Source organism: Chenopodium quinoa, unplaced genomic scaffold (assembly GCF_001683475.1).
Source record: "Chenopodium quinoa cultivar QQ74 unplaced genomic scaffold, ASM168347v1, whole genome shotgun sequence".
NCBI classification, from domain to species: domain Eukaryota; kingdom Viridiplantae; phylum Streptophyta; class Magnoliopsida; order Caryophyllales; family Amaranthaceae; genus Chenopodium; species Chenopodium quinoa.
In genome coordinates, this window is record NW_018745251.1 from 260,631 (window position 1) to 273,629 (window position 12,999).

A 12,999-nucleotide genomic window follows, 5' to 3' on the forward strand; every position below is an offset into this window, starting at 1 on the left:
TCTCCCCAAACATCTTCACTTGTGCAAAGAGATGAACAGGTTATATCCTTGATATAGACGTCTTCATCGTCACTATCCTAAATTCCATTCACTTCTTCAGAACTCGAGACAAATACAACTTGCGATAGAGGTTCATTGACAGGTTGAATGAGTATTGACGGATCAAAGGAGACTTCATCTCCCATGATAGCCAAAGCATCGGAAAGAGGACCTGTTTGAATGTTAGGCTTCTTGCCCCCTGGAGGGATACGAAGTTGATTAGCATCAATTAGGTCTTGGATTGCATCCTTCAACCTCTAACACTTCTCAGTATTATGAACCTTGCCTTGATGAAACTTTCAATAAGCATTGGGTTCATAGCTAGCGGTCCTATTCTCTGGTCGAAGTTCGGGAAATGGTCCAATTGGCTTAATCAGTCCTTGATCATGCAAACGGTCAAAAGCAGCGTCATAAGTCATTCCTAAAGGCGTGTAAACCCTCCTTTGCCTTTGGAATCTTTGAGGAGGAGCATTAAGGGCTAGCACATCATTGATATTGATATTGTTGGTAGCTTTATTGGGCTTGGAAGACGAAGAAGAAGGAATGTCGTTCTTCTTGTTTTTCCAAGTGCTATTATTATTGTTGCTACCGGCAGTCTTCATCAGTTCATCCTCGATATTGATCCCAATATCGTATACAGCTTCAAAGGTACTCAGAGGTAGAAACTTCAACTGTTGCTTGTACATATGAGTCAGATTGGCAATTAACAAGCGAACCATCTCTTTTTCCTTGGGGGGATCCACAAAGAGCGCGACTGTTTCCCTCCACCTGCTTTAGTAAGTGGTGAAGCCTTCATTCTCTTTCTGTTTGAGAATGGAGAGTTCACGTTCAAAAGTCTTGGCCTTAATGTTACACTTGTAACGATTCATAAAGCTTTCAGCAACATCCTCCCAGGTCGCGACATGTTTGGATTCCAAAGAGTAGAACCATTGTTGACAGGCATGCTCCAAGGAAAGAGGGAACACTGTAGGGAAGAGTGTCACATCTACTCCCTTAAGAGCCATGGTTGCAGAAAACGTCTTCAAATGGAAAAGCGGATTATTAGTAGGCTTGAACTTGGGAGTGTCAGTAGTGGAAAATTTCTCAGGAAGCTTGTCCCTTATGGACGAAGAGGTGACAGGTTGTTCCACAAAAGTGAATTCTTCAGAAATCTTACTCATATGTTCCTTAATCTTGTCCATTGCAGCGGTAGTGACATTTTTTTGATTGTCTTGCTCTACCGTGTTGACTCTAGTGGTGAGTTTTTGCATCATGTTAGACAAAATTTCAATTGTCTTGTTGATGTTCTCGATATCTTCCTTAGTAGCCATTGGTTGAAAGTAGACTGGAGATGGATCTTATGGAGATGATTGTGGTGGTTTCCTTGTACGCCTCTTTGGTATAAGAGGTAGTTGAGGTATTGACTCGAACCGTAACAATCTATCCCTGCTTCTTGACAAAGTGTTGTGACACCGAAACAAACACACCTTTAATGACCAAACTTAACCTTAACCCATCCGGATAAAAAAATTAAAAAAAAATTGAATTTTAAAAATATATAATTTTGAAATTCTATTTGTTTATTCATTATTATTTTTTTAAAAAAATATGGGAGGATACTATCCGACTTACTCCGAAAAAAAATGACGCAAAAAAAAAGATTACCCTAAAATACGGTCAAAAGTGGTGCACGACTAAAGAAAAAAGTGTGTGAACACGATATGTGAGTGATTAAATGAGGTTATGGACGCCTGTTTTGACCGTACAGCTAGACACGACACCAACGGACATATAAACCACACACGTACGCACAAAACCGAAAAAAGACTGACGGGACACTTTTCCTGGGCACCGTGTCACGGTGCTGACTGTCGTGACACGGTGCAGTCTACCGTCAGACGGTAAAAAGCGCCGTGTCACGGCAGATCTTGCCGTGACACGGTGCGTAGTTCCAGGTTTGTTTTGTGATTTTTCCTGATTTTAGTCGATTTTAGGTCCGTACTAATTACTATGTGGAAATAAAAACCCTCGGTCATGGGTTAAACTAAAAGAGTAAACACATGAAGGTTAGCACCAAACAACCATGTAGCATTTAGTCACGATGATGTCAAAAACGTTCGCAACCTAGAGTCAAGATCTATGTTCAAATTGGTCAAGCTTTGGGTGTCAAAAGGGTGCCATGGTTAAGAGTTTGGACGCGTTAGCAAGGCAGCCTCCCTTGAGGTTGTATGCCAACAGGCGACTCCGCGAGTTCGTGATGAAATCGAACTCGACTCCATGGTTTGGGTGGATTTAATAACTCGGATGAACCCTTATTGCCATGATCGTTTTTGGGTTGATAGAGCTTTAATCCCCCGGGGCTAAGACGCATGTAGAACACACACGTTTTTTCAGAAACATCGAAGGAAGTTGACTGTGAGAAGAGAAAATAAGCCACCATACTGATTTTAGGACTGCCGTGACACGGAAAAGATTCATGTGCCACGGTACGGCACACCGTCAGACGGTGAACTGTACCGTGACACGGCAGATTTTATCGTGGCACGACAGTCAGAAAATCAGACTAGTGCCCTGTTTTCCTTCGTACGCAATCAAGTTATTCAATTTTTCCTACGGGACAGACCTAAATGCGACGTTAAAATGTCTATGCATATGCAAAAATGCCAAATTAATCACATGAATATTTTTCAAGAATTATTCAAGTGTCATCCACTCATCTTAATTAAATATCGATCACTCAAATTGATAAATAACCAAGAATCCTCCCCAGTGGAGTCGCCAAATTGTAGGCGTCGTTCGAAGTGCGCCTACGTTAAAGCATGTATGAATATGCTTGGTACTCATAGGAAGTGGGAATTGACATTATACAATTAGGGACAAGGAAAGTAGGGAGCCGCCAACAAGTTTTTAAGGAACTTGTAAACCGTTCACGGATCATAAAAGACAACCACGAATAAGGGACAACGATAGGCAACAACGATTGACCTGTGAAGGTTACACCCTATTCATAATCCATGAGATTACTAACTCCATATGGTTCGGAACCACGAAAGGAGGATCGGGGATGATGGTACGAAGTGAGTCATGGAGTCACATTCGCCCGTATCGGTCTCTACTTGATTCTTATAGCGAAAAATGATTCCTGCGATCTCAAAGGCATACAAACAGAATATTCAATTTGCTCCAAACTATTATTAAGCTAAATTTGTTTAATATTCATGCAACATATAATTCTAAAATATTAGTGATCACTTGAATTAATAACAAGATTAAAAAGGAACCTAAACCGGTTGTCCAAATTATCTTATTAGTCGTGATTTTCAATTACATATTCTCTTTAAACATGCAATATGGTGATCAATAAATATAATAGAATAACATCAATATTGGAAGCAATTTAACAATAATTCCAACAATATTAAATCGTTAGAAAAATAATAGAAATAAAAGGAACATAATTCTTACTTTGATTCTGTTTGTTTGCAACTACAAAATAATAAACGAGTTAGTAACTTTAAGGAAATAATAATAAAACAATAATTAAATTAAATTGAATAGAATTGATTTGGGGCCAAACCCTCAAACAGTTCTACCTTTCACGCCTTGGCTTAAGGACAGAACCAAGAGTAAAGTATGGACTCCTTGGAGTACTTGAAGAAGGAATTTTGAAAGAAGAAGGGTAGGCTAGTGTTTAGGCTAAAGCATAGAAGAGAGAAAAAACTAGAGAATTTATTCATGCCCCGTACATCAGAAATGAGGGGGTATTTATAGAAAAAATGTGTTGAGGGAACTCACAAAACCCTAAAATGATAAAAACCCTAAAAAAGTATCCCGCGACAAGGAAAAATGTACCGTGACACGGGAAATCCCACCGTCAAACGGGAAACATTCTTGTGATACGGCGCAAATTTTGTGTGACGCGGGAAATATTTAGTAAACGGGGGAGAAAACCCGTTAAGGGTTTACGCGGAAAGGACACGGAAAGTTTCCCGTGACACGGTAGACTGCTGCCGTGGCGCGGGAATTTTCATTCCGCTTTTCCGTTTAAATACATTTTTAACCCTAATTTCGTTCAGCATTTTAAGTGCCGATTGATAATTTCGGGCTTTTTTCTTATTTATTGTTATTTGGGCTAAAATAGAAAATAAGTTAAAGGTTTGGGCTTAATATAAATAATAAAACAATAAAATAAAATAAAATAAAAAGGTTTGGATAGAATTAAATAATAAATTTGGGCTGAAATTAAAACTAGCTTTTACCAAACATCAAGACTAATCCATGGACTGTTCAAAAATACGAATTTAATCAAATACGATTTTTTAAGCACTCTCGGGATTAAATACTGAACCAGACCAATAGTGGCTGTGAAAGGTTGTTCATCATTGGGTTTGGTTTTGGGGAGACATTTTTAGGTGTCTACAGAAGGTTACACCCCATTCATAATCCATGAGATTACTAACTCCCTGTGGTTCGGAACCACGAAAGGAGGATCGAGGATGATGGTACTAAGTGAGTCATGGAGTCACATTCGCCCGTATGGCCTCTACTGGATTCTTATAGTGAAAAGTGAAACCTGCGATCTCAAAGGCATACAAACAAAATATTCAATTTGCTCCAACTATTATCAAGCTGAATTGGTTTAATATTAATGCAACACATTATTCTAAAATGTTGTGATCACTTGATTAAACAACAAAATTAAAAGGAACCTAAACCGGTTGTCCAAATTATCTTATTAGACGTGATTTTCAATTACATATTCCCTTTAAACATGGAATATGGTGATCATAAATAATAATAGAGTAAACATTAATATTGGAAGCAATTTAACAATAATCGCATTAATCAAATCAAGTATAAAATTAACCTAATCATGATACTAGCAATATTGAAATAAAATAAGAGTAATTAAATTAATTAATTACTAACATTCTGCGCGTTCCTTTAAATAGCTACATCATGAATAAACTGTTAGTAACTTCAATATAAAAATATAAAGCAAATGAAAATTAAATTAAATAAATGTAGAGTCGATTTGGTCCAAAACCTCAGTTAGTTATACCTTTCACGCCTTGGTTTAAGGACGGAACCTCAGGTTAAGTATGAATTCCTTGGAGTGCTTAAGGGAAGTATTCTGAGATAATAGGATGGCTAGTATTTAGGCTAAAGAGGGAGAAGAGAATTATTTTGTGATCAATCTTGTTGTTGATTAAAAAAGAGGAGATATGACCTCTATATATAGAGAAAAAAGAAGGGTCGAAAAAAACAAGATAAGATTCGAATTAAATCGGAATAAAACTCAATAGACTGCAGTTTTTGTGGTTTTTGTTTTTATCATATCTTTTGATCTACAAATTGGAATAAGATAAATAAGATATAGTTGGAAAGATCTTGAAGTCTACTTTCTAAACCAATAAAAATAAGATTAAAATATTTTGTAGAATAAAATATATAGCCGAAATAGTGAGACAATTTCAGTTTTGGATAGAGTTTGATATTTCATTCATATCTTTTCCGTTATAGCTCAGAATTGATATTATTATATATCATTGGAAATATAATTTCAAGGGCTATCCAACCATGTTAAATTTGGATAAAAACTATGAGGCACGAAAATAATATCAGTCTATCTTTTAACGTCTTTCAATTCGATTAAAATTAGGAGTTTCAAAAAGAAATGATTTATTCAATTTTAAACTCTTTAATCTTATCCTTTTAAAAATGATAATTAAGAGCTTATAGAAACTTATAGAAGCCTCCAATCAATCTTAATTGGTTTAGGAATGGTATTAAATCCTTTGGACCCTCCACATGATCATTGGGTCGTAGGTAAGGTGGGCTTAGGTTCGATTTGGGCTCAGTTTAGTATTTTGACCATAACTTATTCGTTATAACTCATATTTGGGCTTATAATATATCGTTAGTAAGCTATTTTAAAGCCTCATCCAATATTCAGTAATTTGACCCAAATTATGGACCAAATTAAACTCAACTAAATGTTTTTATAAAAAGGACACGAAATGAATGATTTTAAAGGACATGAAATGAATGATTTTGGGTTTAAAGGCACGAAAAGAGGAAAATAAGTTATGGTTTGGGAAAATGGGCTAGTAATTGGGTTGTTTAATGAAATGTATTGGGATTGAATGTGGATTTAAGCACTCCAAAGATTAAATACTCATCCCGACCAATAATGGGGGCGAAAGAATGTTCATCATCGGGTTTGGTTTTGGAGAGACATTTTTAGTTGTCTACAACTGTGCTTCAACCCACTTTGTGAAGTAATCAATTGCTAATAGAGTGTATTTATGATCTCCTGTCCTAGGAGGGGTAATTTTGCCAATAATATTAATTCCCCATATAGAGAATGGCTATGGTGAAGTGTAGGTGTAAAGTAGAGATGGAGGAACATGTTGTAAGTTAGCGTATATCACTACAACAAAAAGTGGAATAAGAATCGCATAATATTGAACGTTCAAGTTAGCTAGGCGTTTTGTATAATTAAATAGAACGCTTTTCACTCATAAGCAATTTGTAAATACACGAATAAGGAACGGTTATAATCTAACTGTTTTCTATGATTTTTATCCGAATTAAAAAAAATGAATTTCAAAAGATATTAAACATTTTTCTTTCCAAACTGTTGTATATTCTATATTTTGATTTCTACAAAAGTGATACAAAAACCTAATTTCAAACCATTCTTTTCTAGCCGCCATCTAACTTCCTTGTACCATCATCTTCTCTCCAATTCACAAACCTCGAAAAAACTAAGTAGTGGTTCTATAAATTAAAATTCCCTTGTCAACACTATGAAAATTTCTTTTTTCATCTGAATTACTTTATTGAATATATTTTTTTTTGTTCTTTCTATTCTTTTTGTTAGGTTCAAATCACTATCCTTCATATAAGATGGAATTGGTTCTTCATTTTCGTAATTTAGAGAATTTTGCAAATTTTATTAGACAAATGTAGTTTAATACTCGTATCTGATAATCGATGCAAGGTCATGAAAGGTTTTAATCAACTCCAAGACATATAACCGACAACAAATTAGGTGAGGTTTGTTCTTCATCTCCTAGAACTAATTTTGGTTTGATGCATTTTTAATTTGTCATTTTTAACCTTACGAATTTTTGTATTTAATTTGTTAATTAACTGTATGTGAAAATGATGTTGATGATCTACTATATTATTTGATCGATTTCTTATATTAAGATGATTCTTCGATTTCATATGAAATGAAGAATATAAATCATTAATTTGTACGATAGGTTTATGTTAATTGATGAGATTTTATGGTTAAATTATATTTCTTGTTGGACAATGATTCTTTAAATATGTTATGTCTTTGTTTTCTTGGGAATGAAACGAATGGATTACACCATTACATGTGTTCAATACTTTATAGTTTTGCTTGCTTTAAGATTACATATGTCCTATTTTTTTAAAAAAAAAATCTTTAAAGTTTATTAATACATCTTATACAATTTTTTTTTGTTTCTTTTGTATACAGATTGATCAAATACAGAGAAAAATGAAGATCATATATATTTGCCCAAATACGGAGTATCTCATGAAATAGTTTATATAAATCTCTTGTTATTCATTTTATTTGTATTAATTCTACATGGGTTTTAATTTTTTTCTTGTAATTTATTTTACATGTTTATAAATTTTATACGATTTGGTTCTTACGGTACATTGATAAATGCAATGCCCTGTAATTGCGTATATAATTTATTTTTTTTAAAAAGAAAAGGAAAAAAGAACGGTTACCGTTCTCTTTTCCTTTGTTATTTTTTTATATTATGTGAGAGAAAAGAGAATTGTTGCCTCACATGACCGTTTTCTTTTCTCGTACATTAATATCGCCTACCCCAAAAGATCCATAAACTTTACACATCGCTTAGCAGAAGAACGGTTGTGAGGCATTTTATAAGGCCTATTTAAACAGTTCTATAATCCCATTTTTGTAGTAGTGTATTTGGTATTTAGGTCATATTTTTACATATTGATACAATCCCTATTCATGGTAGTCCAATAATATCTTTCTCACATTATCTTTTGGACTAGCATTTTTCCATTAACATGAGCTCCGCAAGTTCCTTCGTGAACTATTCTCATAGCTCTTTGGGCTTCCTTTTTTCCTACACATAAGAGAGCTCGACCCTTAGGTACCCTTTTGTGTAACTCGTTGTCTATGAGCACATATTGGGAAGCCAAGAATCTTAATGCTCGTTTTGCTCTTTTGTCAGCATGAGGAGGATATTCTCCTTTGGTGACATAATTGAGTATATTTGTATACCATGGTTCTTCTTCTTCTTCTTCTTCTTCTTCATCTTGGACCACTTCATCATCTTCTATGGCTTGAATGTAAGCTGGTTTATGCCTTTTTTTCTATGGTTAAATGCATTTGCTCGATTTCCGTAGGAATCCTAACCATTGAGGCAAGTCTTTCTAAGGCATCAGCAAATTTGTTTTCTTCTCTAGGTAGGTATGTGTATTCTACCTTTTCCAACTGGTTGGTGAGAGTTTCCAGATAAGTTTAGTAAGGGGCTAAACATTCACTCCTTAATTTCCATCTTTTAGATATTTGATTGATGATCAGGGAAGAATCTCCAAATATTTGCAATTTCTTCACTCCCAATGCTAAAGTTGTTTCAATGCCTACCACGCATGCTTCGTATTCAACAGCGTTGTGGGTGACGTCGAAATCTAACTTTATGGAGATTGGAACATGCTGTTCTTTAGGTCATACTAATAGTACTCCAACGCCACATCCCTTTTGGTTTGAGGCTCCGTTGAAGATCCAAGTATCATCTTCTGTGACCATCAAGTCTTCATCGGGAAATTCATTTTCATGTATTGGCATCAAATCTTCTATCGGGAAATCCACTAAGAAGTCCGAGACCACGGATCCTTTAATAGCCTTTTGAGGCATGAATCTTTCATCAAATTAGGCTAGGTTGACTATCAACTTTGATATGCGCCCATTGAGTGTAGATTTCTCAAATAGGTACTTGAGTGGATCCATTTGAGAAACTACGAAGACTGTATGCACGAGCATGTAATGTATTAGCTTGGTTGTGGCCCATACTAATGCGAGGCACAATTTCTGAAGCGGTGTGTAGCAGGCTTCGTACTCGAGCATTTTCTTGCTTAGGTAGTAGATTGCATTTTCTTTTCCTTCTACTTCTTGTGCAAGCATAGTCCCCATTGTCTCCTTGGTCACTGTTTAGTACAACCTAAAAGGAATCCCTAGAAGCGCTGGTGCTAATACGGGAGGATTTGCGAGATAGGCTTTGATCTTTTCAAAGGCTTTTTGACACTCATCGTCCCATATTACTGGCACATTCTTTTTGAGTTTCTTTAATATTGGTTCACATATCGTCCTTAGCTTTGATATGAACCTACTTATATATTGCAACTGGTCAATAAATCCTCGAATTTGTTTCTCGGTTTTGGGCGGTGGCATTGACCTGATTGCCTTGATCTTGGTTGGATAATTCTATATTCCTCTAGAGCTTATGACATACCCAAGAGTTTTCCTGAGGTGACTCCAAAAGCACACTTGGATGGATTCAACCTCATGTGGTATTTTCTTAGCCTTTGGAAGAACTTTCTTAAGGCTATTTGATGTCCTGGGAAATTTTTTTATTTCCCGATCATATCGTCCACATATACTTCAACCTCTTTGTGCATCATATCATGGAGTAGGGCAGTTGTTGCTCGTTGGTAAGTAGCACCCGCATTTTTCAACCTGAATGGCATTACCGTGTAATAGTAAGTACCCCAAGGTGTTATGAATGTCATTTTCTCCATGTCTTCTTCTTCCATGAGAATCTGGTTATACCCTGCGTATCCATCCATAAACGAGAGAAGCGCGTGATTCGCTGTATTATCTATTAAGATGTTGATGTGTGGTAAAGGAAAGTCGTCCTTTGGACTCGCCTTATTTAAATCTCGATAGTCGACACACATTCTTACCCTTCCATCCTTCTTTGGAACTGGGACCACATTTGCTACCCATTCAGGGTATTTGGATACTCTGATAAAACCTGCAGTTATTTGCTTTTGAACTTCTTCTTTTATTTTAAGAGCTACGTCGAGTTTCATTCGACGCAACTTTTGTTTTACAGGTTTCATTCCTTGAATTAGTGGTTTTGTGTATTGAGCTAATTCTCTATTAATACCTATCATATCTTCATATGACCAAGAAAATACATCGATAAATTCTTTAAGTAGATTAATTAAATCGACTCTTTCTTCTTTATTAAGCGTTAGCCCGTTTTTAACTTCTCTTTTTATGGTTAAATCATTGAGATATCAATTGTTTCAGTATCCTCAATTACTGGTGTTTTCTTTTCAAGTGTTTCCATTGCTTTAATAATTTCTTTGTCATTTTCATTGTTAGTTAAGCAATGCTCGTCATCTTGGGTTAGAGAATAACACGAGGAGTAAGAGTAAGAAGACATGTTATTAAACTTGGAAATCATTACATTAAATAAAGAGATGTCCACAAGGATTTGATTGCTAACTATCCTAGGAGTAGATTCTAAAATAGAAGAATTAGAAATAGGGGGTGATACATCTAAGGACATGGAACACTCTGTTGGAAAATACTCGGACTCTGACTCAGACGACTCCTCACACATTGGTCCTTGTCCTGTTGTTATTGAGATCTTTCTTCCGCTCGAAGTAGTCACCTTGACTGTCTTGCGCCATCCTTGCACTAAACCCTTTGCTTGAGTGATGACCTTCAAAAGGGTCGAAATTCTCGCTTTGTAGAACCGTTTGAATGAGCGAGGAGTTGTCCACTATATACTTTGGCTCATCCTTCTCGCGTCCAAAGAGGAGTCCCATGACATTAAAGTCAAAACATGGGGGTGCTTTCTTTTTGTGAATAGAAGTTGGGATCTCATCTAGAATGTAGCAATCCAGAAAATTTTGAACCCCGGTTGCCTTATGCCATTTAAAACAAAGGGTTTGGGAAATTCGTTACGTGGATAGTCCTCTCTTTCTCTTATAAATTCTCCATTGAGAGTAAGAGGATATCGGTTCATTGGGATCGCTTTCTTTTGGGTGCGAGCGTTCCTACCACTACTTCAAAACTTGAAAAAGATACCCTTAATTAAAGACCCGTTATTTAACTAACGGGTTTATTTGATATTAGAGATCCAATAATAGTAATAACCAGTCTCTTATGTGTATGAATTTTGGTGCAAGAAAAAAAAGGAGAGATAAGAGACGCGTTATCAAACCTAACGGGTTTCTCTATTATATTAGGTCCCACATGTTAAATGGTGGGAGAAAAATGAGAGTGATAAGATACCCGTTGTCTAAATTATTGGATTTGTTACCTTTGATCTTGACTGCATCAATGATTATTGCGCTTTATTTTTTTATTTTTTATTTTATCATTTCCCATATTAGAAATAAAAACGTCATTCATATTCTCTCTTTAAAACCTTCGCCTATCCCCAATCCCAAATCAAAACCCTCATCCTCTCTTCTTTATGAATGAGCCGTCACTTACTCCAACCCCAACCTCAATTTTTTTTATGAAATTCTCCTTCAATCTAGTGTTCGGCCGAAGAAAAATAAAACAAAATCCAATACCATTAAATTGGATCTATATCATACATTAAAATTAACCCGAAACTTTTGATTTTTTCTGCATTCTGCTTCTTAATTTACCTTCACTTTAATGTATGATGTAGATCCAATTCATCAGACCACGTTGTTATAGAATTAATTTCCAAGAAATTAAGAAGAAAGAGAACAACAATGAAGGCAAATTAGAGTAGAAAAAGGAAGAAATTGGTACTACAGGTGGATAAAAGACGACACACAACGTATTTCGGCTGCTAGAAGTCGATGGAGATCGTCATGGTATCATACCCTTTTAATTGCTCCTAATTGAAGGTATACTTCAATTCTTCAACGGTAGAGAGATAATGAACCTCCTATGATAATAGTCTAATAGATATGGAATTATTAATAATTGTTGTCTGATTAATGATCTAACTTTAGATCCAAATTGAGGTAATCTATTTAAAAATTTATTTTTCAATTTCAGAATTTTTCTAGATATTTGTATATTAATTGAGTTGTTATTGAACTTTTGATTGTATTTTATAATTTTCTTAACAAATTTATTCACCAAATGTTATGGTTTTTTTTTAATTTTTTTTTAGGGATAACTGAATGTTATTGCTGAGTACGACGTATAGCAATTTCTTGTGCTATAAATTGTAGTAGTTGCTTGTGATGTTGTGATTTGTTTCAATTCAATAACCTGTGGTTGTATTTAATTTTTCTTTTTTTATTTATTATATGTGTTCTTAAATAAGTTTTCTAGTAGAATTCTTATAATGATTGATTATTTTGTTTTAATTTGTTTTGTCAGGTTTACGTGACATAATTCTTAAACAAAGGAGAAAGAAAATGGAGTACTCAAGCCTTATTGATGTAATTACATATGTAATTAAATTTCAGTAAATTAAAAAAAAAAATTGTTGCCATTGTATGTCGGATGATTATTTGTATCACATCAATTTTAATTTAACCAATTGTTATTTTTAATAGTAGAGTGTAACTTACAATTTTTTATTTTTCCGCCATTTTTATAAACATGAAAACAAAATTTTCAAAATTTAAATGCAAAGCCGCCAAACCACATAAAATAAAGCAAATTTTTTTTTTTTTTTTTTAAATCTAGAGAATAAAAAGTCCCGTTACGTGAAATGATAGGTTTGTTTGATACCACTAAACAGACACCATATCTTAAATAACAGGTCCCTTTTTCTTCTAAATTATTTATTTTATAACTAACGTAACAGACCCGTTATCAAATACAATGGGTCTTTTTGACCTTATAAACAGACCCTCTCTAATGAAGAGACCCCTGAGATAGTGACTTAATATGAAGCGGTCTGTTAGGCATATTTTAATGGGTCTGTTCGCCAATTTTTATAG

General features: G+C 34.8%; 1 long non-coding RNA gene across 1 annotated transcript; it reads left to right on the plus strand.

The window, feature by feature from the left end:
- The first annotated feature begins 11,258 nt into the window (after positions 1–11,258).
- LOC110711309 lies at positions 11,259–12,606 on the plus strand. Its single transcript, XR_002509330.1, has 2 exons — positions 11,259–11,946; positions 12,431–12,606. It is a non-coding gene; the product is annotated as an uncharacterized LOC110711309 (long non-coding RNA).
- Positions 12,607–12,999: the final 393 nt, after the last annotated feature.